This window comes from Bos mutus, chromosome 4 (genome assembly GCF_027580195.1).
Source record: "Bos mutus isolate GX-2022 chromosome 4, NWIPB_WYAK_1.1, whole genome shotgun sequence".
In the NCBI taxonomy this organism is placed as follows: Eukaryota; Metazoa; Chordata; class Mammalia; order Artiodactyla; family Bovidae; genus Bos; species Bos mutus.
In genome coordinates, this window is record NC_091620.1 from 47608790 (window position 1) to 47633691 (window position 24902).

Genomic DNA, 24902 nt, shown 5'->3' on the forward strand with positions numbered 1-24902 from the left:
TATTGCCAAATTCAGACTTAAATTGAAGAAAGTAGGGAAAACCACTAAACCTTCAGGTATGACCTAAATCAAATCCCTTACGATTGTACAGTGGAAGTGACAAATAGATTCAAGGGACTAGATCTAATAGACAGAGTGCCTGATGAACTATGGATGGAGGTTCATGACATTGTACAGGAGGCAGTGATCAAGACTATCCCCAAGAAAAAGAAATGCAAAAAGGCAAAATGGTTGTCTGAGGCGGCCTTACAAATAGCCGTGAAAAGAAGAGAAGTGAAAGGCAAAGGAGAAAAGGAAAGATATACCCATTTGGATACAGAGTTCCAAAGAGCAGCAAAGAGATAGAAGAAAGCCTTCCTCAGTGATCAATGCAAAGAAAGAGAGGAAAACAATAGAATGGGAAAGACTAGAAAGCTCTTCAAGAAAATTAGAGGTACCAAGGGAACACTTCATGCAAAGATGGGCTCAATAAAGGATAGAAGTGGTATGGATCTAACAGAAGCAGAAGATATTAAGAAGTAGCAAGAATACACAGAAGAACTGTACAAAGAATAGCTAATAAACCTGCAAATCTTGACGACCACACATTTTATGATGTTCCCGCAGGCTTTACTTCCTAGTTGAGGTTTTCTTTCACCTTTGGTCATTTTTTTGTTTTTATGTGAAATTATTTTTTTGTTACAGAATTTAGAATTTAATAAATACTTCAGATTATTAAAGGAATTTAAAGCTTTAATAAAGCTCTCAGCTTATTTATAGGTCACTTTGGGGAGGAGAGAGGTTTGGAAGAGGTCTCTTCATAACACAGGTTAAAATATGCATTCTTTTCTGAGCCAGAGCAACTTCATGCAGGGTTGTTCCTCATGTTATTAGGTGGCCTTTAATATTTTTGAAATATGGCATAATTAGGAGGCTGAACCTTACTTTAATGTTTATAGCAGCATTTTGTCAAACTAGGTTTCGGATCATATACAAATTCTGACACTAGAGGGAGTGCATAATGTATTACGGAAAGAAAAAGCATACACCTAATAAATTCAAGGTAAAAATGCAGAGTAGCAAGACAAGACCTTCATTATAGTCTGCCCTCCAAGCTCCATCCCCCTTTCCCCTCCAAAATAATATCACTGGAGGTCTCTTGCCCCCTTGTAGCTAGTTTGAGTTTGTAGGAGGTTGGTAGGTTGCTTGTATTACTGTGGAAAGAACGCTTTATTTTTCATTTTTAAAAGGAGACATATTATTTCCTACTTCTCACATGTTGAATGGCAAAATTAAAATTACTCCTTGCTGCTTTATTCTGTTTCTGACTTGGTCAACACGTAGTAATCATATTTTTAAAATGAAAAGATCAGAGGTTTAGTCTTTGCTTAGAAAATGCAGTCTAGTCTTCTGAAAGTCAGGGAAAGCATCTATTTTAGCATTCAGCTTCATCCTTCACTCCCTTACTAAAGGTGCCACTCTGATTATTTAGCAGCTAATGTCAAACAATTAGCAAATCATATTTAAGGAATTTTTATTTCCTCATGCCAAAAGTCTCCATGCTCTAACAAAATGGAATGCCTAAATGGCTGAAAATGTGAAAATGACTGCAGATAGACTGAGCTATTAACATAGCAACAAAGGGCTGGCTGAAACAGTAAATGATTGCTGCCATTTGGTGAGACTCAACTGTTCCTGAAAAATGTGATAACTGCCATGTGCTTTTCTATAACCTTTTTGTGGATTCATTATGCATTCCACCGTTATCTTACATCCATCTAGTACTCATATCAGTCTTTGAGCTACCAGTAAACTGTCTCTTTAATGGAAATTAAAATTAGAAAAATTTAAAAAGCAAGCTCATTATGAGAAATCCTGGCTTCTATCCAGATGGGTGAAATGACCCATACAAAGGAAACATCCAGAACTACATTACTTACTTCTAAAGGACCAAACATGCCTCAGACTACAGTATGTTTGTCCAGACTTAACTGCCAGCCTTCTGGCTAATGACATTTCGCCATAATGGCTTTTGAAAAGTGAAACAAGTTTTCAGGCAATGACTCCTTTTTTGAATTTTTTTTTTTTTTTTTTTTTGAACAATGCTTTTTTCATTTGAAAACTCACTAAATAAACACACCACGGGTAGTACTGTTTCGACATTTCAGTTTAAGTCAAAAACACTCATCCATTTATTCAGTACAAAAGTTTCTAGTTAACAAATATCATGTGAAATAAATCTGAATTGTGCCCCTTGGTTGGATGGACCTGAAACATCTTGCCTTTGTGTGTCCACTGAGTGACTAGGACAAGAAAGTAGCCATTTCAATGGCTACTCAGTCTGTGATGAGCATGGGCCATTTTTACACACTTCCAAAGACTCTCACCTTTATATTGCTGCACAGGTATTTTTCTGTGCTTTAATTTTATTGTTAAATGAATTTGAGTGCACTCCTGAGCCCCAGAAGTATGCGTGAGTCAATCACCTGACATCCCCTCTTCCCTGCTCTGTACTCCTCCCCACCCACCACACCTACTAGCAGACTTTTCTCCCTCCCTTGATAGACTTCTGTTAGTTTCTGTCTACAAATTGGATTCATTTATTTTCACATTGTTGTATATTACTTAGATAACTTTGTCTTTATCATGAAATGTTTTCATGTTGGTTAGTGAAATATGGTTAGGTATCTTGGATTGGTGTGAAATTAATCATAATTTTTTCCATTAAGATGAAGTGAAGCACTTTTTCACTTAACAGCTTTGTACTTAGTGGCACAGTTTCCAAGAATGCATTAAAGATGCTAAGCAAGGATAGATGTGTGCTGAAGCACAAAACAAGCATTGGGTAGGTCTGTAACTATGAAATTTCCCACATTCCACAGGGTAGCAAGTGATAACCTGCAAGAGACCAGACTAAAACTGCTCTGTGTTGGTATTCAGTATTAGGATTTGTTTTAGGAGCTCAATATGGCAGGTGGTTTCCAGAGTTTCTGGAAATTTTGTTTGGGGAAGTGGGGAGTTGCATCAGAAAAGGAAAATGTCTCCATCCAGAATCTCTTGGTAATTCAGGAGGTTCATGGATAATCTGACAATCCCCATAGATATATCTGGTGATTTTTAAAAATGATTTTATATCTCTTTTTATGCTTTACAAGGATCAGGCAGCAGATTTGTTGGTGCATTGGTTCCCAGATGGCACTACTGGTAAAGAACCTGCCTGGCAATGCAGGAGGTGTAACAGACTCGGCTTTGACCCCTGGGTTGGGAAGATCCCCTGGAGGAGGAAATGGCAACCCACTCAAGTATTCTTGCCTGAGAATCCCATGGACAGAGGAGCCTGTCAGGCTACAGGCCATAGGGTCAGCACAGAGTCAGACATGACTGAAGCAATAGGGTCGGTCTAGTCTAAATTTCTAGACTACAATTTAGGTTAAATGCTGAGTTTATTTGTATAACTTTTTACATACAGTTTTCTACCCTTTGATAGCTGAGTACCATTGTTTTACATGTGCTATGCACAAAATTCAGACTATTTATGGAAAATCTCCTAAGAAAATTTTGTATCTAAGTGCAAGCTGGTTAGCATTGACACAAGTATAGGAATCCAATCTGGTGTGATCATTTATCCTTAGATCTCCTGTTGTGTTCAAAATGCTATACATACAATGAAATAGATACCCAAACAGTAGAAAATATTTTCTACTAGATATCTTCTGTGGGAAATTGTTGTTTGAGATGTTAAGGGAAACAGTATTTTCAAAACAAATCTAAATTCTAAAGGCATCCAAGATTGTGTCTTATCTAGGTCTACAAAGAAAGGGGTTGGAAAAAAGCACAACTCAGTTGTCTGTCCATGAAAAATTAATCAGTAGTGGTGAAGAAAAGTTTTTATTGACATAGAAGGTGTTTACAATGTACTGCGAAGTGAAAAAAAGCAAGTTACAGAAAAGAATCTGCATTTTTTAAGGAAGATGTATATAGAAAGGAAAATCAGCAAAATTTAAAATAAAATTTAAAATCAGCAAAATGTAAAATGTAATTATTTCTGAATAATAAAATTATAGTTACTTTTATTTTCCAACTTATTTGTATTAAAAAAATTTTTTAAACAATGAGCACATATTACTTGTTTGATATTTTATGTATGAAGTTTAAAAACACCAATAGATAGTAATAGCTTGATGTTCACTTTGAATAAGATTTAGACCAATGAGTAAGGTTTATTGAACCGAGCTGCATACAGAAATGCCTAGTGGGGAGAATCTGGAGGTGGTGACTCCTCCTTGCAGAAAAGGGTGGGAACAGTGACCAATTAAATAACGAAGTCCCTGCCCTCACAGAGCTTGCACCAGAGTAAGTAGAAAATGACAGTAAAAATTAATAAACAGAAACCTCAATTAAAATAGAGGCAGAAGGCCAGAAGTGGGAGCTCTCACGCAGAGCCCAGCAGGAAGAAGAAAGACTTCTTTTTGCCTGGCAAGTTCTTGGCCAATGAGAGACTGTCACAACTCAACCAATCTTCGTTTGAAAATTAGTCGCTCAGTTCTGTCCGACTCTTTGTGGACCCCGTGGACTATACAGTCCAGTGGAATTCTCCAGGCTAGAATACTGGAGTGGATAGCCTTTCCCTTCTCCAGGGGATCATCCTGGATCCTTTACCATCTGAGCCACCAGGAAGCCCCCCTAACCTCCTTTTTCTCTCTATAAAAGAGTTCTCCTCTCCTTGTAGTGGGGGACTTGCATGGGCTTTACATTTAGCTTGCCCTGGTTACAGATCCTGAATTGCAATTCTTTACTGATCTCAAATAAACCCATTTTTGCTGGAAAAATAACTGGCAGTCAATTTGAGGTCAACATTTGAGGTCTTCAATTTGAGGTCTTCATTTATAATTCTGTAAATGAAGAGCTTTAATATAATGTCATTGGTTATATGAGAGAAGCACACACATGGAGAACTGTGGGAGTATGGCCAGAGACATTCATTCTGGGATTTGGGGGAAATCTTCCTGGAGGACAATGTCATGCAGTGTCCAGTTAGCTCAGTCTCCTCAGAAGTTAAGTGCCTGGTCCAAGATCATACAGCCTTGTAGGGGCCAAATCTCAAGTCAAACCTTGTTATCTGACACCTAGAAGAAGAATAAAGTAAAAGTCGCTCAGTCCTATCTGACTCTTTGCAACCCAATGGACTATACAGTCCATGGAATTCTCCAGGCCAGAATACTAGAGTGGGTAGCCTTTCCTTTCTGCAGGGGATCTTCCCAACCCAGGGATCGAACCCAGGTCTCCCACATTGCAGGCAGATTCTTTACCAGCTGAGCCGCAAGGGAAACCCAACAATACTGGAGTGGGTAGCCTATCCCTTCTCCAGAGGATCTTCCTGACCCAGGAATTGAACCGTGGTTTCCTGCATTACAGGCAGATTCTTTACCAACTGAGTATCAGGGAAGCCCACCTCACAGCTAATTCTCTACCAATATTGACTTTGACAAGTTGGAACAAAAGGTCTGAAAAGGATGCAGGAAACATCCCCTTTTCCAGAACATCCCTTTCCTATAATCCACAACAACACACTTGAAATAAACCACCAAGGCATCAGCCTGTAGATATTATTAGTGAAGGCAGCCCTCTCAGGCAGTTTGACCTGGCACAAAAGTTGTCAGATTAATGGCATTAGAAAATTTGCAAATCAAATGGTTCATTACTTATGATACTACACTTGCAAATAGGATTATGTTGATTATGCACTATAAATAGCATTTTAAAGAGACTCCCTCAAGACAGAAAGGGCTAAAATTTTGTTAGTCAGGCTTTTAAAGTAAGGATCATTGAACCGCTAAACAGATGAAGCCCTGGGGTCAGAGATTAGCAGCCCAGTGTGGTTTTGGAAAGCCAGGATTCTGCTCATGATTTCATGTTGTGACATCTTTTCACCAAAAGATGAAACAGGGGAGAGCAATTGATGAGGGAACCATCACAAGGGCGTCCCCTCATTTCAGAAGAGTCAGTGCTACAGCCTGAGTCAGCCTTGACTGCACTGAGCCACTGCCCAGGCCAAGACAACTGAATCCCCAGAGGAGAGAGGGCTGGGTGAGAGTGAACTCAGAGGAGAACTTGAAGGCTTCGACCTCAGTTGCCACTCCTGTCAGCTTCACAGCACATCCCTCTGAATAAACTTGTCCGATTGAATAATCTTTTGCCCTCTTTTTTTCAAGAAGTCCAGCCAGTCTTACCTTGTACCTTTTCATAGTATAGTAATCACATGGTAAATACTCAAGGAAGATGGCATTAGCTCACGTAAGTCTACACTGAGTCACTGAGTGCTACACATGTGCCTGTGTGCTAAGTCACTTCAGTTGTGTCCGACTCTTTGCAGCCCTATGGACTGTCACCTGCCAGACTACTCTGTCCATGGGATTCTCCAGGCAAAAATATTGGAGTGGGTTGCCATGCCCTCCTCCAGGGGATCTTCTCGACCCAGGGATCGAACCTGCATCTTTTATATCTCCTGCATTGGTGGAAGGTTCTTTACCACTAGCACCACCTGGGAAGCCCAAATCCAAAGTGGCTCTATGTAAAAAATTCCCAGCTTGCTGCATCCATTCACTTATGCCATTCTACTTGAAGGTTAGGCTGGGAAGATCTTCCCTATTAGTGAGATTATATTTTGTAATTTATTTTTATGTCACGGACCCAAAGCATTTCTTTGTAGAACATCAATACAGTGAAGTCTAAATAATTTAAGCATTTGGAAAAGACTACATTATATCAAAATCAGACTTTAAATATTCTGTTCCTTTTAAACATAGAAATAAGTACATCAGTAATAATGTTTCCCCATACAAAATGTTTCCCCATATAAAATTCCTGGCAAAGTTGTTTTAAAATATAAAGAAGGGACATTTAAGTCTACATTTCATGTGTGAAGAACCAGGGCTGCTTATTTTCTTAAGCAAGCTAAACATGTCCCCTGAAATTCTCTAGGTCCTATTAATGCGCTTTGAGAAGTCACTCTTCATAAGTAACCAGAGGTAAATGTAATCCTCTCTTGTCTGAATTCTTATAAATTCTAAGTCGATATAATCCTATTTCACTGTAAGTCTTTTCCCCTCCATTTTATAAATGTGCCTATATTTCCCACCCCCATCCCCACCTCTCCAAATCCACTTAATAGACATGGAAAAATGTACTCTGTTACTAATGAAGGTTTACACCCTCTTGAGTTTTTCATTCTCAGTTATCTCCATTTACTGGAGAACTCATTCAGGTAGAGTCATATCCTTTCAAAATAAACTCAAAATGGCTTAAAGTCTTACTTATAGCCAACGTGATACCATAAAACTCCTAGAAGAGAACATAGGCAAGATATTCTCTGACATAAATTGTAGCAATGTTTCCTTAGATCAGTCTCCCAAGGCCATAGAAATAAAAGCAAAAATAAACAAATGGGACCTAATCAAACACAAGCTTTTGCACAGCAAAGGAAGCTATCAGCAAAATGAAAAGACACCTACAGACTGGCAGAAAATATCTGCAAACAGTGCCACCAACACGGGGTTAATTTCCAAAATATATAAACAGTTCATGCAGCCCAACATCAAACAACAGTCCAATCAAAAAAAAAAAAAAATGGTGGAAGATCCAAACAGACATTGCTCTAGAGAAGACATACAGATGGCTAAAAGACACATGAAAAGATGTTCAACCTCACTATTAGGGAAATGCAAATCAAAACTACAATGAGGTAACACCTCACACTGGTCAGAATGGTAAATGTTGGAGAGGATGTAGAGAAAGGGGAACCCTCCTGTGCTGTTGTCTGGAATATAAACCCGGGCAATCACTACAGAAAATAGTGCAGGGTTTTCTTAAAAACCTGAAAACAGGGTTGCCACTTGATCCATCAGTCCCACTCCTGGGCATGTGTCTAGAGAAAACTCTAATTCAGAAAGATACATGCACTCCCCTATGTTCATAGCTGCACCACTTACAAAAGCCAAGAGGCGGAGGCAACGTAAATGTCCATCAGCAGACAAATAGATAAAGATTTGGTACATGCATACAGTGGAGTATTACTCAGCCATAAAAAAGAGTGAACTAGCATTTGCAGCAATGTGGATGGACCTACTGGTTATCTACTAAGTGAAGTGAGTCAAAGCAAATGTCAAAGGATGTCGCTTACATGTGGGGTCCCAAATATGATACAAATGAAGTTACTTACAAAACAGAAACAGACCCACAGACATAGCAAACAAATTTATGGTTACCAGAGGGGAAAGGGCTGGGGAGGGATAAGTTTGGAGTTTGGGATTAGCAGATACAAACTATTCTATATAAACGAGAGAAACAAAAAGGCCGTAAGGTATAGCACAGGGAACTATATTTAATATCTTGTAATAAATAATGGAAAAGAATATGAAAAAATATGTATGTAGGTATACACAAGAGTATACGTACATATACATATATAAACTGAATCACTTTGCTGTATACCATAAACTAGAACAACATTGTAAACTATATTTCAATTATAAAAAAAACAGACAAATCTTCCCCTGTCTTCAGCTTGCCAAGTGTGTGTTTGGGCAGCTTCCTTGAAATTGCCCAGCATTATGTACCTTATATGAAGGTGTAGCTGTCAGATCTACTTAAAACTTACACCTGCAACTTCTAAAGACACTTAGGTATCAAACTGAGGATAAGTTAATTATACCTTCTATTCTCAGTTAGGTGTCTGTACGCAAAAGTGTGGTTATTTTGAGCTTAAGGAAGCTGAATTTCTTCATTTGCTCAATGGACAGAAGACAGTAACCAACTATTCTCACAACTGTTGGAAACAAGCCTAAGAATGTAAATTGTCATGTGAGGAATTGCAGGTAATTATACAGAAAATGTCCCATGGGAAAAATATACTGGAACCGTCTGCCCAGGGACAGTTTGGCATCTCCATTACTAGGAAGAGTTTTAAAATATCACAAAAACCCATTAATCAAGATGGTTAGTTAGAAACCAGACTGGCAACAAGGGGAACAAGACAGACTTTTAGTTTTCTCTCCTTCTTTTTAGAGAACTATAATTAAGACATGTTTGTGTTACTATATACACATCTAGAACTTGCATGAAATATCCTGTTTACAAAAACAGGAATGAACCATCCTTATTTGCAGAACACTGAACCAAACCCAGATATAATTTTTTTTCTTCACTAAAGCAAGTTTTAAATAAGACATTTACTGAAGCAGACTGATCCACAATCGTACTCATTTAAAACTTTTGATTCAGGTATCAACATCTTCTGAGTTCAACCTAAACTGAGCTAATATTTAAATGTATGTGAAACTCTCCCGTGTATTACTTACAGATTCTTTATATTATGTATAATGTCTTTACATGATCTGGACACTATCTTAAACGATATATCTAGCATGGCTAAAGATCAAATTTGTTTTATAGAAACACAGCATAGGGCCTCCCTGGTGACTCAGTGGTGAGGAATCTGCCTGCCAATGCAGGAGATGCGGGTTCCATCCCTGGTCTGGGAAGATCCCACATGCTGCGGAGCAACTAAGCCCCTATACCACAACTACTGAGCCTGTGCTGCATAACAAGAGAATCCAACACAATGAGAAGCCCACACACTGCAACTAGAGACTACCCTCACTTGCGCAACTAGAGAAGAGCCCATGTAGCAACCAAGACCCAACACAGCCAAAAATAAATAAATAAATAATAAATTTTTTTTAAATACGTAAGATAATTAATACATTCAAATCCATGTTAAACTAACCATCATGGTCTAGTGATCCTAGAAGTCTGAGGATATATTATAGGTCACCTGATCTAGAGATTTATAATGGTTAGCCCCCAACTCTTGGCACTAGTGGTAAAGAATCCACCTGCCAATGCAAGAGACACAGGAAACAAGGGTTAGATCCCTGGGTTGGGAAGATCCCCTGGAGAAGGAAATGATAATCCACTCCAGTACTCTTGCCTGGAAAATTCCACAGACAGAGGAGCCTGGGGACTACAGTCCATGCGGTTGCAAAAGAGTTGGGCATGACTGAGCACACACACACACAGCCCCAGCTTAGCATCTACCTTCCTTATTGTGGTTTAAGGTATTGTATCAGAGATGCTAATCTCCCCCAACCACTTTCTCATAAAGAAAACCTGACTCACTCCCAACCCTAGCTGCCAGAGTTGTCCATTGCAAACTCACCCTGAAGCACAGCTGGTTGGACCAGTCCAAAGCATACCCCCAAGGCACAGAGGTGCTCCAGGGCCAGACTGAGCCACCAAACCCTCCCTCTCTCACTCCTTTTGATCTAAGAAACACAGCAGCCAAGTTAGAGGGCAGCTGAAACACCCTGACAATGGAGCACGGATATCACTGTGCACACAGTGCTGCTGCTGAAGGCCCTGGGCAGCCCTGGTGCCTGAGTTCTGGGGACATCATTTTCTTTCTTTTCTAAATAATTATTTATTCATATGTTTGTTTTTGGCTGTGTTGGGTCTTTGTTGCTGCACAGGTTTTTCTCTAGCTGCAGCCAGTGGGATCTCCTCTCTAGTTGCCGTGCACAGGCTTCTTATTGCGGCTCCTTTTCTTGGTGGAACTGCATGGGCTGTGGGGCACCCGGGCTTCAGTAGTTTTGGCGTGTGGACTCGGTAGTTGCAGCTTCCAGGCTCTAGAGCACAGGCTCAATAGTCAAGGTGCATGGGCTTTGTTGCTTCATATGTGGGGCCTTCCCAGACTATGGCTCAAACCCATGTCTTCTGCATTGGCAAGTGGATTCTTTACCACTGAGTCACCAGGGATGCCCACAATTTTCTTTCAGTTTCCAGGAAAATTGGGTTTCTAGTAAACACTTACCCCAGATACTGTAAAATAGTTTCTGTTCCTCACTTTCAGGTGCTCTCTTGGCTCCCTTGCTTTCTCACATCTCTCCCTATGCCCTTGGGTGGTACGATCAGAGGAAGGGTCTCCGTCCTGTTTCAGAAGCAAAGAAAACACCGGAGCCACAGAAGCAGTGTCTGATCACACATGTAAACAGTGAGGTCTCCTAAAGGAAGACAAGCCATGAAACGAGATGTGGGAGGCTTTAGAACCAAGCGTGGGAGCCATGGTGGTACTTTGGAAGCCTGTTATTCTACGGTGCCATCTGCACGATGTGGGGCAGGCTTGATGGATTAAAGAGGCACTTCTCACGCTTAAATGAGCACAGTAATCACCCAGGGATCATGGTAAAGTGCAGGTTATGATTCAGTAAGTCTAGGGGAGAGTCTGTGTTTCTAACAAGCTCCCACGTGATGCCAAAATGTGCCTAGGGACCACATATAAGTAACACAGGTGTAAAAAGAACTGAGCAGGACTGAATCGTGTAGCAACAGAAAAATAAACAGTAAATAACAATAAGCAATAAAGTAGCAACAATACAACATAAATAAGTAAAAGGAAATAACCATAAACAACAATAAAAGGATTCCCATATCATCAAATTGTGACAGCAAACAAAGAGATCTCAAGATGATGGAACTTTTGGACCCACACACTCCCCATACTCTACACATAGCATGTGTGACTTTGGATACAGTGCTGGTCACTCCTTAGGCTGAGCTAGAAGCCAGCAGTGCAGTTATTGATAGAGACTGGATCCAGTGTATTCCACGAGATAGGAAGGCAGGGGTCAGAGTGTAGTGCTTGGCACCGTGCTGCTGTTGTTGTTCAGTCTCTGTGTGTCTGACTCTGCGACCCCATGGACTGTAGCACGCCAGGCTTCCCTGTCCATCACCACTCCCTGAGTTTGCTCAAACTCACGTCCATTGAGTCGGTGATGCTCTCCGGCCATCTCATCGTCTGTCATCCCCTTCTCCTCTTGCCCTTCGTCTTTTCCAGCATCAGGGTCTTTTCCAATGAGTCGGCTCTTCCTATCAGGTGGCCAAAGTATTGGAGCTTCAGCACCAGTCCTTCCAGTGAATATTCAAAGTTGATTTCCTTTGGGATTATCTGGTTTGATCACTTTGCTCTCCAAGGGACTCTCAAGAATCTTCTCAAGCACTACAGTTCAAAACCATCAATTCTTCAGTGCTCAGCCTTCTTTATGGTCCAATTCTCACACCTGTATGTGACTACTGGAAAACCATAGCTTTGATTATACAGAACTTTGTTGCAAAGTGATGTCTCTGCTTTTTAATGTGCTGTCTAGGTTTGTCATAACTTTTCTTCCAAGGAGCAAGCGTCTTTTAATTTTGCAGCTGCAGTCATTGTACATATTGATTTGGGATCCCAAGAATACGAAATCTGACACTGTTTCCAATTTTCCCCCATCTATTTGCCATGAAGTGATAGGACCAGATGCCATGATCTTCGTTTTTTGAATATTGAGTTTTAAACCAGCTTTTTCAGTCTCCTCTTTGACCTTCATCAAGAGGCTCTTCAGTTCCTCTTCATTTTCTGCCATTAGGGTAATGTCATCTGCATATCTGAGGTTGTTGATATTTTTCCTGGCATTCTTGATTCTAGCTTATGTTTCATCCAGCCCAGCATTTCGCAAAATGTACTCTGCATATTAGTTAAATAAGCAGCCCTTGACTGCACACTGTGCACAGAAGACAAATACAGGCCCTTCTGAATATATAGCTGCTATGTGAAAATTAAACTTGGGTTATACTAAATCTATGCTATTTAAGAAATAAGTTGCAAAGTGTCCTTTACTGTCCCTTTTCTGCTGACCATAACTAGCTACATATCTAATCATCACAGAGATTCCTCTTTCTTTCATCAGTCCATCTGGTTACATTATTGAAAGAGAAGACAGAGCCCACTGGTACTGGCCAGTGGAACTCTGTGGTAGAAAGGGCAGCTCAGGACTGGAAAGTTGAGTTCTTGCTACTCAAAGTCCTTCTGTTGTGTGCTGCTGAGGAGGAAGGGGAGATGAGTTTGGTTCCAACTCAATCCTTGACCACGGAAGTACAGACTTTAAGTCTGGGAAGCCTTCTTTTTATTTAAAACACACTGTTGGAGGTGACAGTGCTTTTGGCCATGCAAATATTATGAAGCTCCCAATTTAGTTATGGTTCAGTTAACCTAAAGGAAACTGAAAAGCCAGTCGGGGGAGCTCTGTGCTTTACTGGGAGAATGCCATATGATGAATTTCCTTTTCCAAAGTGCACTCTGGGCTGCCTTTCTTTAGTGATTTCTCAGTTAATTGTCAGCTTTAACCCTTTTTCAGCTGCTCAGTTAAGTAAGCTTCCGATTCAAGAGGGTAAACTGTCTTTATATTTTTATATCCTTCACATCTACCTGCCTCCAGAGGAAGATAAACAGATAAAATTTTTTTTTAAATATGACTATAAAATAATGAGACAAATTTAAAAATAAAAAAGGTCAGCACCAGTAATAATAGGTCATGTTGAGAACATGTTCCCTTGATAAATGTAAAGAGAGTGGCACTTACCTTTGCAGTCTTTATCCTCCAAATCCATAACTCAACCGATTCATGAGAAAAACATCAGATAAATCCCAAGTGAGGAACATTCTATGAAATACCTGACCAGGACTCTGTAAAGTCATCAAAAGTAAGGAAAGTCTGAGAAACAAATGTAGCCAAGGGGAGCCTAAGGAGACCTATCTCTGGATGCGATCCTGAAATGGAGAAAGGTCATTAGGGAAACACTCAGAAAGTTTGAATAAAGTATACACTTTAGTTTAAAATGCTGTATAAATAATGATTCATAAACTGTAACAAATATACCGTACTAATCTAAGATATAATAGGAGGAATTGAGTGTGGGCTAGTATATGGGAGTTTTCTGTACCACCTTCACAATTTCTCTGTAAATCTAAAACTGTTCTATAGTGAAAAGTTTTGCTTTCTTTTCTAAAAAGAGCATGCTGGCTGCTGTATGCAAATTATACTCTAGGGCATGAAAGTGGAACCAGGTTTTAATATCCCCTATGTTCTTGGAAACCAGCTTTCTCTGTATTTTAAAAAGAAATTGCAGCTATAAGACAGAAGAGTTCATACTCGTATTTCCAATTCAAATTCAAGACTACAGAGCTTTTACATAATCTTCTCCACCTCAGGCTAATTGGAGCATTGTTCCCTACAGAACTAGGCAAAGCCTTCTGAATTCTGATATTTGTGGAGCCCCCAGAAGAAGTGACAGCTCTGTGCCTAAGCATTCCAGATGAATCCTGACTCATATCAGTAACCTGACCCATATCAAGTTCTTAATTTCCTTGGAAATGAGTGGATAACCAAGAATTATGAGTCATCTAAGGAATGCCTTCAACATGAAACAAAGGGACCAAGAAAAACAGGGGAAAATGTGTAACAGTTGAAGGGATATATAATTTGAGAAACAAGAGAGAACTTAGAGGAAAAAATAATTACTACCCTTAGAGACATTTGAGAAGATTTGACATCATTAAAACCCAACAGAATGCTATGAAAGAAGAATGGAGAAAAATGAAAAAGTTCTTAGATAAGACTGCTAAATAAACAGTTAAGTAAAAGAGTTCAAAAATAAAATTAGAGTTACCTCCCAAAAAGAAATATAAAAAAACAGATGGAAAATATAAGAAAATAGATAACATCTCTAGGATATCAGTTTAGGAGACATGACATCAGACAAACAGGAGACCAAAAAGAAAAGAGAGAAAATAGAGGGGAAGAAATGATCAAATTAAAAATGTAAGAGAACTTCTCAGACCTGAAGGAAAGAGGTATTCATATTTCAAGGATCTACCGAGTGCCTAGCACAATAAAATGAAAAACATTCACAACAAGTTATGAAATCTCAGAACGTTGAGTTTAAAGAGAAGATCTGAAAATTTCCCAGAGAGACGCTTCTAGAGGTCATGTACAAAGAAAAAAAAAAAAATCACACTGGCCTCAAAATTCCTCATTAAGTTAGAAGATAATGGAAAAAGATCTCAAAAATTTTGACCAAAAATAATTTTCACTGATCACTGAAGATCTAGGCAAACTACCAATCAAATGGAAAGCTAGAATAAAATTTTAAACAAAGGCTTGGGAATTTCTATCCCATGGTACTTGTGTTCCAGAACAAAAATAAATAAAAGGGGAGCCAAGAAGGAGAAGGATGCACTGAGACCTCAAATGGACCCAGAGATGCCTTAATAAACGAACACAGGAATAAGGATTGTAACTGTGGAATATCAAGGAATGTTGATCCTAGAACCAGTATTCAGTCAGTCAGTTCAATTGCTCAGGCAGGTCCAACCCTTTGCAATCCCATGGACTGCAGCATGCTGGGCTTCCCTGTCCATCACCAACTCTCAGAGCCTGTTCAAACTCATGTCCATTGAGTCGGTGATGCCATCCAACCATCTCATCCTCTGTCCTCCCCTTCTCCTCCTGCCTTCAATCTTTCCCAGCATAGGGTCTTCTCCCATGAGCCAGCTGTTCATATCAGGTGACCAAAGTATTGGAGCTTCAGCTCAGCATCAGTCCTTCCAATGAATATCCAGGACTGATTTCCTTTAGGATGGACTGGTTTGATCTCCTTGCTGTCCAAGGGACTCTCAAGAGTCTTCTCCAACACCACAGTTCAAAAGCATCAATTCTTTGGTGCTCAGCTTTCTTTATAGTCCAACTCTCACATCCATATTATAACTACTGGAAAAATCAGACTTTGACCAGACAGACCTTTGTTGGCAAAGTAATGTCTCTGCTTTTTAATATGCTGCCTCGGGTGGTCATAGCTTTTCTTCCAAGTAGCAAGTGTCTTTTAATTTCATGGCTGCAGTCACCATCTGCAGTGATTTTGGAGCCCAAAAAGATAAAGTCTGTCCTTGTTTCCCCATCTATTTGCTATGAAGTGATAGGACCGGATATCAGGATCTTAGCTTTCTGAATGTTGAGTTTTAAGCCAACTTTTTCACTCCAGTATTTTGTCTAGACCAGTATTAAGTCTAGATAAAATGGACAGGCACTCCCTGCTCCCCTTGTATACAGAGGGAGGACCCGAAGTTTTAAGGTCCCCTGACCAAGCAGATTCCTTATTCCACAAGTCCTATGACCAATGAACTTTAAACTTGCATAAGAAACAAGTAACTCTGAGGTGGGAGTGGGGAGGGGTTCATTTACACCATTGTGTGTCCTTAAGCCTATATCCTAAGGGCCTCCTTTGAAAGGACACTAAACTGATGCAAAGTGATTTTGTCCATTCCAAGTTGTCATCTTTCCAGGCCTTGAACCTGGTCTGTTCTTTGTGGTCTCTACCCTACATGAGGCCCGGTCAACAGTGAATCCAACCCAGGGAAGAAATGAAGGGAAATCCCAGTAAGACAGCTGTGTAGCAGGCCTAAGAACAGGGAGTCCAGGTTTTAAGAGCAGATGAAGAACTCCAGGAGAGAGGGACCTTGGGGAAAATGAGGATCCATGGGATTTAATATGATCTCTGAGAGTATAGAATTGCTTATAGGATAATAAAGAACACTCCCTGTGAGGAAAATTACAAATAGTACAGTAATTATAGGTAACATTTGTGTGTATGTGTGCTCAGCTGTGTCTGACTCTTTGCAACCCCATGGACTGTAGCCTGCCAGGATCCTCTGTCTGTGGAATTTTCCAGGCAAAAATACTGGAGTGGGTTGCCATTTCCTTCTCCAGGGGATCTTCCTGACACAAGGATCGAACCCTTGTTTCCTGGGTCTCCTGTATTGGCAGGTGGATTCTTCACCACTAACGCCAAGACCAGGCACTATTTTAAACACTTTACTTTTATTAGCTTTCTAATTTTCATAACAGTTCAGACACGGGCACTATTATTATTCCCATTTTAGAGATGATAGAACTGAGGCAAAGGTTAAAAAGAACTTGGCCAAAGCCCATAGTTAGTTAATGACAAAGCCAGCATCAAACTGTGGCAGACTGGCTGCAGCCCCTGAGCACTTGAATTAACTGCCTGAGATCAGAAGGACAATCATCATGTCTGAGCTGTTGTGCTGTGAACAACATTTACCTAAATAAGACAATGAAAGCACTGTTGATTGGTTTTCATCTTTTAGTATCAGCTGCAGCATAACCCTAAACGTGTCACCAGGTAACAATGTAAAATGAAAGTACAAGTGGCAAAGTCAGGAAATGGAAAAGTAGGTTAGAAGAGATGAGGAAAAAGGTAGGGTGCTCTTTCCTCATCATACAGAAGAGGGGGTTGAGAGCTACCATCTGTAATTGCATTAGTTTGTCGTCTCTCCTGAAACTGTAATGTCAGGGGAGACCTCATCTAGCTTGCTCATCGCTGTGTTCCCAGCCCCTGCAAGAGTACAAGGCACATTATCAGACATCTAGTAGCTATTTCTGGAATGATAGATGGAGGAAAGACAGACAGGAGGAGAGAGAGAGAGAAAGAAAGAAGGGAGAAAATGATGGGGAGGGAGTGAAGTTTACTTGACAATAGTTTATTTAAATTTACAAAGGTAACTGATACAGGAAATAAAAATAGTGATATAATTTTATTGGGAGAGGCTGGTGTGCTATTGAGAGTCATCTAAATCCTTAACAAAAAGTCAATAAACTGTGTCTATATTTGATAACTTAGGAAACAGTGATCTAGGCATATTATTAAGAGAGATGTAGATAAAACAAAAAGCACTAAAAATAAGAAAATGTATGTGTTTAAAAATAGCTGTTTTTAGATGGAGGGTGGGAGTATTGAATGATGGAACAAGACACTCGATATTATAAGTCCATCCATATTTTTTTCTGTCTCTGTGCAGGTAATTATTCTGATTTAAAACAAAATTTAGCAACAAATAGAGCCACAATATTTGGGCTCTTCAAGTCACTTTTCATATTAGTTTGACTTTGATAAATCAATTCTATGAAGTGTTTCAAGTAATTTTAAAAAGATGTAGCTCTCTGCCTGTCCAAAATCAACCCTATAGCCCTCCACTCTGGTAACATTTCCACATCAGTTAACCTCTCTCTCATCTTGGCACCCCACTCCAGTACTCTTGCCTGGAAAATCCCATGGACATAGGAGCCTGGTGGGCTGCAGACCATGGGGTCACGAAGAGTCGGACACGACTGAGCGACTTCACTTTCACTTTTCACTTTCATGCATTGGAGAAGGAAATGGCAATCCACTCCAGTGTTCTTGCCTGGAGAATCCCAGGGATGGGGGAGCCTGGTGGGCCGCCGTCTATGGGGTTGCACAGAGTCGGACACGACTGAAGCGACTTAGCAGCATCTTGGCATTCCACTCCAGTACTTTTGCCTGGAAAATCCCATGGACGGAGGAGCCTGGTGGGTGGCAGTCCATGGGGTCATGAAGAGTCGGACATGACTGAGCAACTTCACTTTCACTTTTCACTTTCATGCATTGGAGAAGGAAATGGCAACCCACTCCAGTGTTCTTGCCTGGAGAATCCCAGGGACAGGGGAACCTGGTGGGCTGTCTGTGGGGTCGCACAGAGTCAGACACGACTGAAGCGATTTAGCAGCAACAGCATCTTCAACCATATTCTTTTCTCCTGACTTGTTTTTTCAACTCGTGAAACCAAAATTTTAACAACTCTCTCCCCACACCCCTTTCCCTTCACCTATGACTCTATCTGCGACTCTCTTCTCCTTCCAAGCTGAGCTTGAATAGTTATGTCACTGTGCCTCCTTCCATGCTGATTTTCCCCTAAATTTACTCCCATGACAGTTTCCAGACCTTCTAGTTGTCAGATCCAGAGGACAGTTTGGGGTCCTTTGCTTTCTTGACCTCTCTGGAGCACTTGATACCACAGCTCCCAGTCTTCTTAATGGGACTCTCTTCTGTTCACGTCTGTTCTTCTGTTTTGTAGGTCTGTGTTCTCCATGTTCTCTCTCTCCAAACACTGTAATTGCCTTTTATGGGCTCCATGGCTGGACATATATAACATGGCAGCCAATTCTGTACCTCTCACCGTGACCTAGTCCTATGAAGTGGTCAACTTACTGTCTTACCTGATCACCAATCTAAGTTTCATTTGCGCATTTTGGCTCTAGAAGATAGATTTGGGGGTGGCTGTGTGCTTAAAGCTCTCTCTTCTTAAAACTACTCCCACTCATAACGCCTCCTGATAGATGAATATATGCAATTGATTTGATGACAGGAACCTAACTTTGAACCCCAATTAAGTGAAATGTCATTGCCCTCCAAAAATCCTGTTCTCATTTATAAACTTGTTACAAAAATTGTGCTCAGTTATTATATTTTAAATTTCCCCATTAAAAACGTGTTTTCTCACCTGCTTTATATATTTTTTTAAAAAAGGAAAATCAAGCTGTATCAAGTGACCTAGCCCTGTGGTCACAGCTGATAGCACCAAAGGCAGACCATCAGACCCAATGTGGGTAATCAAATTCCTTTCCTGGGATTGGTGCTATAACAAGGCAAAGACTGAGTCTGGGGCAAGCTTAGATCGTGAGTAAAATGTGCAGTGAAGTCTGAGGTTATCAAAAAGTTAAGAGCAGGATTCCAGAACCAAACTGCCAAGGTCCTTACTTCAGCTTCACACACTAACTGGGTGACCTGCAGAAGCTACATCAACTCTTTCTTAATTTATTTGACCTAACTTAATTGTATTTCTGCTTCAGGCTCTTCATAAGTGCTTATTAATAATGAGGATTATAGTTAGCATTTTAGGGGTTACAGTGAAGTTCTCCATCTTGGTGCTTCAAAGACACATTTTAAGATAAAACTTGAGGGAAAATTCATCTTTAATAAATGAAATTATGCATCTGTGGAAATAGCAGACCTTGGATCCTCTTCTGAGGAGCCAGTGTGGGTTTTAACATTTTTTGGTGTCAAATGGGGATGTTACATGCTCAGGCTGCTCTGCAGACAACTCTGGAGTTGGCAAAGTGCTAATAACAAAAGTAATCATAGCAAATCATTCTTTTATGCCTATTTTGCTCTCACCACAGCTATGAGGTTGGCACTATTACCCCACTTTACAGATGATGCAACTGAGGCACAGAGAAATAAGTAACTTTGCCAAGGTCACAGAATTAGCAAGTGGTGAAACTGAAATGAGAACCCTGGACTCTTTGGTTCTGAAATCTCTACTGCTAAGTCTTAAGCAGCAGTCTGTCACACAAGTCAATATGTAGTATAAGGTTAATTCTCTCAAGGTTCAAAGCACATTGCCAAGGTGTGCTGTTTTGGAGACATGGGTCTCAGTCTTAATCTGGAGAGTCTTCCTGAAATAGAGAAAGTGAGAAAGGTAGTTAAGTTTAAATATGTTTTAAGGGCCATGAGGAAGATCCCACAAGAATGTGAATAAGTCCAGTCCTACTTCTAGACCAGTAATGCTGTGTGTGTGTGTGTGTGTGTGTGTGTGTGTGTGTGTGTAGCATGTGCTCATGCTATGGTAATAAGCAGAGTGGTAACTTTAAATTCCAAGATCAGCTAATGTATTAGTTGGAATACTGGCTAAACTGATATAACAATGAAACCTTAAAATATAGTCACTTAAGAGAGGATTTCCCTCTCACATAAAGTCCAGATATACATGGTACAGATCCAGTAGGAATGCTTCGCTTGGCTCGCCTGTGCTGTGTCTGCCACCCTCTTAACATATGGCTTTCATTGCTGGGTTCACCAGCTCTCAGACAGCAGAAATGAAGAAAGGAAGTGGAATTCATAGCCAGTTCTTTTAAAGGCAAGACCCAGTAGTGATGTACTTTAATTCTGCTCAGACTCTATTGGAACACTTGTCACATGACCATACCTGAGAGAAGGGAGGCTGAGAAATGGAGTTTTAGCAGGATGGATGGCGAAATGCCAAACTAAAAAGATCTTTGGAGATATTTCAGAATCTACCACAATTATTACTTTATTTAATGGTCTTCTAATAATCACAGCAAGATCTAGTTAATTATCTAGTTAATTATCTAGTTAATTCTTCTTATGATTAGTATTCAAGAAGAAAACATGTTGATTTTAAGACAAGTAAAAATGACGTAGCTGAATATAGGGTTTAGGGTTTTCGTTTTTATTGGAGGACCTTTAAGTGTGGAGAGTATCTTTGGCTGCTTCTCTGCAATTCAGTGATTTTTTTTCTTGTGCTTCCCTGGCTGCTGTTTCTCTTTGGCTCCACAGTTGCTGGCTCTTCTCTCTGCCAGGGCTCTCCAGCCATGTGGATCCAGCTGGAGGGAAAAACAGCAGGCAGATCCAGGGGAAAACTTTAGAACCTTACAAGAGGTTTTGATTAAAGTTTGGAAGGAAGTGTTCATTCCTTCACAGAAGACCTCTATTTTTATTTTTTATCCTTCTACTAATTTCTCATTGGATATTCCTTCGTTCCTTAATTTTATGTCCATTTTTAGGGTGCCTGTTTCCTCTCTATGGTCATTTTCACGGTCTCAATCACCCAGTCATTTGGGGTCTTTTTTTTTTTTTCAGTTTCACATTCCTTCATCTATTCTTTCTGCTAATTTATTCATTCATTATACATTTTCCCACAGCTTTGGTTACCAGGATTAATTTTCTTAATATTCCCTTCCATTTCCTCATTTCCTTGCCCATAAAATGAATATTTCTAATTTACTGTGGAATCTTTTCTCTCCTTCACTACTTTGTTCCCCATCTCATTTGTTACATTTCCTCACTCCTCATCCATTTTTTTGTCTCATTTTCCCATTACTTCACTCATTCATGTCACTTTTCTCCCATTTGCTTCTTCCTGCAATTAATTCTCATGTACCTTTTTGCTGTTTGCTCATTTTATACTTTCTTTCTCTGCAATCTTGAGCCTAAATTCCTTCTCCACCTATCTCTGCATTCTACTATCCATTCTCTCAGCTTTTTATTCACACCATCTGTAGTATAGCCATAAAGTGATGTCATGAATTATACTTTTTAAAAAAGCATTAAGGGTGAGACTTATTTATCAGCTGACTGTGGCATCCTCTCTTCCTCAGCCCTCTCCTTGCCCTTTGCTGGGTGAATCGTGTCCAGGCTGCCTCCTAAATGGATCACAGTCTGTCCACCTGCCCCATCCCACTTCTGGTGGCTTCTGTTCCATATCAGCTTTGGTTTTCTCCAAAGCAGACCCTGAAGCAAAGATTTGTATACACATAGTTCCATGGTTTTTCTTTGTTCAGTTTGGGCTTTGTTTTGTTTTGGTAGTTGGAAAGTGAGACAAGGGAGAAAGAAAATAGTAAAAGGTGTATTGATGAGCAGGTTACCACTGGGGGTATCAGAGTCGAATCCCACAGAGCACACTTTGACAAACTATGGGGAAGACGCCAAATAACTATGCTCTTTGCCCATCCTGAGTTGATGAAGGTTGCTCCTGGGGCATTAGCTCTCCTGTGCTTCCATCTTGCCCCGGGAGCCTCCAACAGGCTCTCTGAAGAGAGTGCCCTGTGCTCTGCGCCCTAGAGCCAGAGCTGTCAGCCTGCCCAGGATGGCCATCGGGGTGCTCTGCGGACCTGGCGAGGCCCTGGCAGCTTTGGCCACATAAGCCCATCAAAATTCCTCCCCACCGTGCTCTCCCCACTCTCTCTTCCCTTCATCTATTCCTCCCTACACTTCCAACTGTGCCAGAAACAAGGAAAACCTGGCAGAACATTCACCGGACTATTAGCAGTGGTTATTTTGAAGGAAGCTATGTAGGTGGAAATTATACAGGATTTTTAATGCTCTATGTTATATATGTTCTTTTTATTAAGAAGAAAAAATATGTATATATGCTCTCTATCTTATTTTCTGTGTTCAATATCTTTTGTATGTTTCCCCCTCTGTCAAATTCTGCATCCCGTCATCCATATGAAACCACCTATGTGCTTCCTTTTCTGCCTTTTTCCACCTCTTACTGGATTCATTTTCTTCCTCTCAGATCACTCATTTGTCACCCTGTCTGAGTTTTCTGTCTATAGCGCAGCTGTCTTCTAGTTTCCTGATTTACTCTCTTCTGTTTGGGATCAGGTCTCCCTCCTGTTGTCTCCAGTCTGTCACTGTTCCCCTGCTCTCATGTAGAATTCAGGAACAGAGACAGCTTCTGAGAGCCCCACCCTGCCACGCTCCCTCTGCAGTCAAACCTCATTTTCTCTCTCCTCCAAGATCTATACCTGCAGCAGCCCCTGGAAATCAGAAAGCCAGTTCTGAGCAGGAGGCCCAAGGACAGCTGTTGATCCTGAAAACAGTTTTAATTTGTCTCTGTCTCATTAGCTTAATGCTGATTCGAGCGGCCCCCACCTCCACCCTGGGCTGCTGACCAAGCTTGGTGACTTTTTTTTCCACTCAGCCTGAGGCTTATCAAGTCCAGAGACAAAGCTGACAGTTCAGGCAACCTTTCTTTGGTGACCCTGGCCCTTTGTGTCCACTGGCCAAGGACTTTCATTCATCTCTGGGCCTATAGTAATTAAAACAGAGAGGAGATCATCCCCATTGGCTGGCCTCTCTCTCTGTGAATCGACATGACAAGCAAAGTCGAATATATAAATGCTTATAGGGCAGGAACCATCTCTGAGTGTAGGGTTTGCTTTGATGACTGAGCTGGGAGAATTGTCCATTGCCAGGTGCTGCTGTGAATAGGAAAAAGTGAAAGTTGCTCAGTCATGTCCAACTCTTATATGACCCCATGGACTGTACAGTCCATGGAATTCTCCAGGCCAGAAAACTGGAGTGGGTAGCCTTTCCCTTCTCCAATGGATCTTCCCAAACCAGGGATCAAACCCAGGTCTCTTGCATTGCAGACCAGAGGCAAATCATCACAAGGTACTTTTAAAATTGACCCCAAAAAGTGATTTATAACTAAGGAAGACTCAAAGCTTGAAGACATGTTTTTCTTCCTGGTAAATGCTTTATGTTGCCACATTTGAAAATTGGAGGTTGTGTCTGGACATGGTCAGGTTAAGAATCTATTCGGGCAGAGTGCAGTAGGCAAATCTCTGACTAGTAATCTCCATTTCTTGGTATTTCATACACTGTGTCATAAACTTGACCTCATGTGTATTTACTGTATTTAATCTTAATGTCCCCAGAGAGTGAGCCCTGATGACCCTGGAAAACCCACTGAGCTGGGACAGACATGGGTAGTTTTGCCTGGACTCTATTTGCCTGGTATTCTAGGTGAAAGGGATCAGTTCTGGGTTTTAGGGAGGGACCCAGTTCCTGGAGAGAGGTTGACAGGGAAACCCATTCCTGTTTAGACCACCTAATTAAGACGACAAGAGCCTGGAACTCTTTATTTCCTCCAGCTCCTCCAGAGCCTTTAGCAGTCACTGTCCACTGCTAGGAGCCCTTCTTCTTCCCTCCTAGGCACCTATTCTCCTCTTGCTGCCTCTAGGAGTCCCACTCTGGGGAGCATCTCAACCATCTGTCCATTCAAACAGTGTTCATCAGGTGCCCACTACACATCATGAAGTGGGCTTTAAGGACCTGGAGAGGTATATGTATGGGCTCCCACCTTACAGGGACTCACAAAGCAGGAGAGACTGACCATACCAACAGGTAGGAAACCCAATCAAGGGAGGGATCTACCTTGTTTGGGATTCCAGAGCACAGTGCTGGGTGAATGCCAGGCCAAGGGTACAAGGGTTCAAGGAAACTCCAGAGTCTTTTCCAGAGTCTTCTCCCATAGCAGGTGATTTTTTTTAGTGATAGCTCCCAGACAAGCTTCTAGCATCCTGAAGGCAGAGGTGTGTGTGCTCTGCAACCAGAACACCCCCAGAGCCTGGAGGCACCTGGCCCAGCAGCTAGCACGCAGTGGGTTTTTATGTGTATTAGTGAATAAATCAACGTGGTGGCCTTTGAGTTGAGCCTTAACAGACAAAAAAAGGAGTTAAGTAGGTGGCAAAGGGGATGGCATATTTATTAATTACTTTGCTTAATTTAAATTATGGATTTTAATAGCTAATATAGTTATATAGTTCAAAAACCAAAGCACTATAAGACAGATATTAAGAAGGCTCACTTTC

At 40.8% G+C, this 24902-nt stretch overlaps 1 long non-coding RNA gene across 1 annotated transcript in view; it reads left to right on the forward strand.

The window, feature by feature from the left end:
• LOC138987532 (uncharacterized) overlaps window positions 1-24902 on the forward strand; it is a 31556-nt gene that overhangs the window by 4272 nt on the left and 2382 nt on the right. The window lies entirely within an intron of this gene.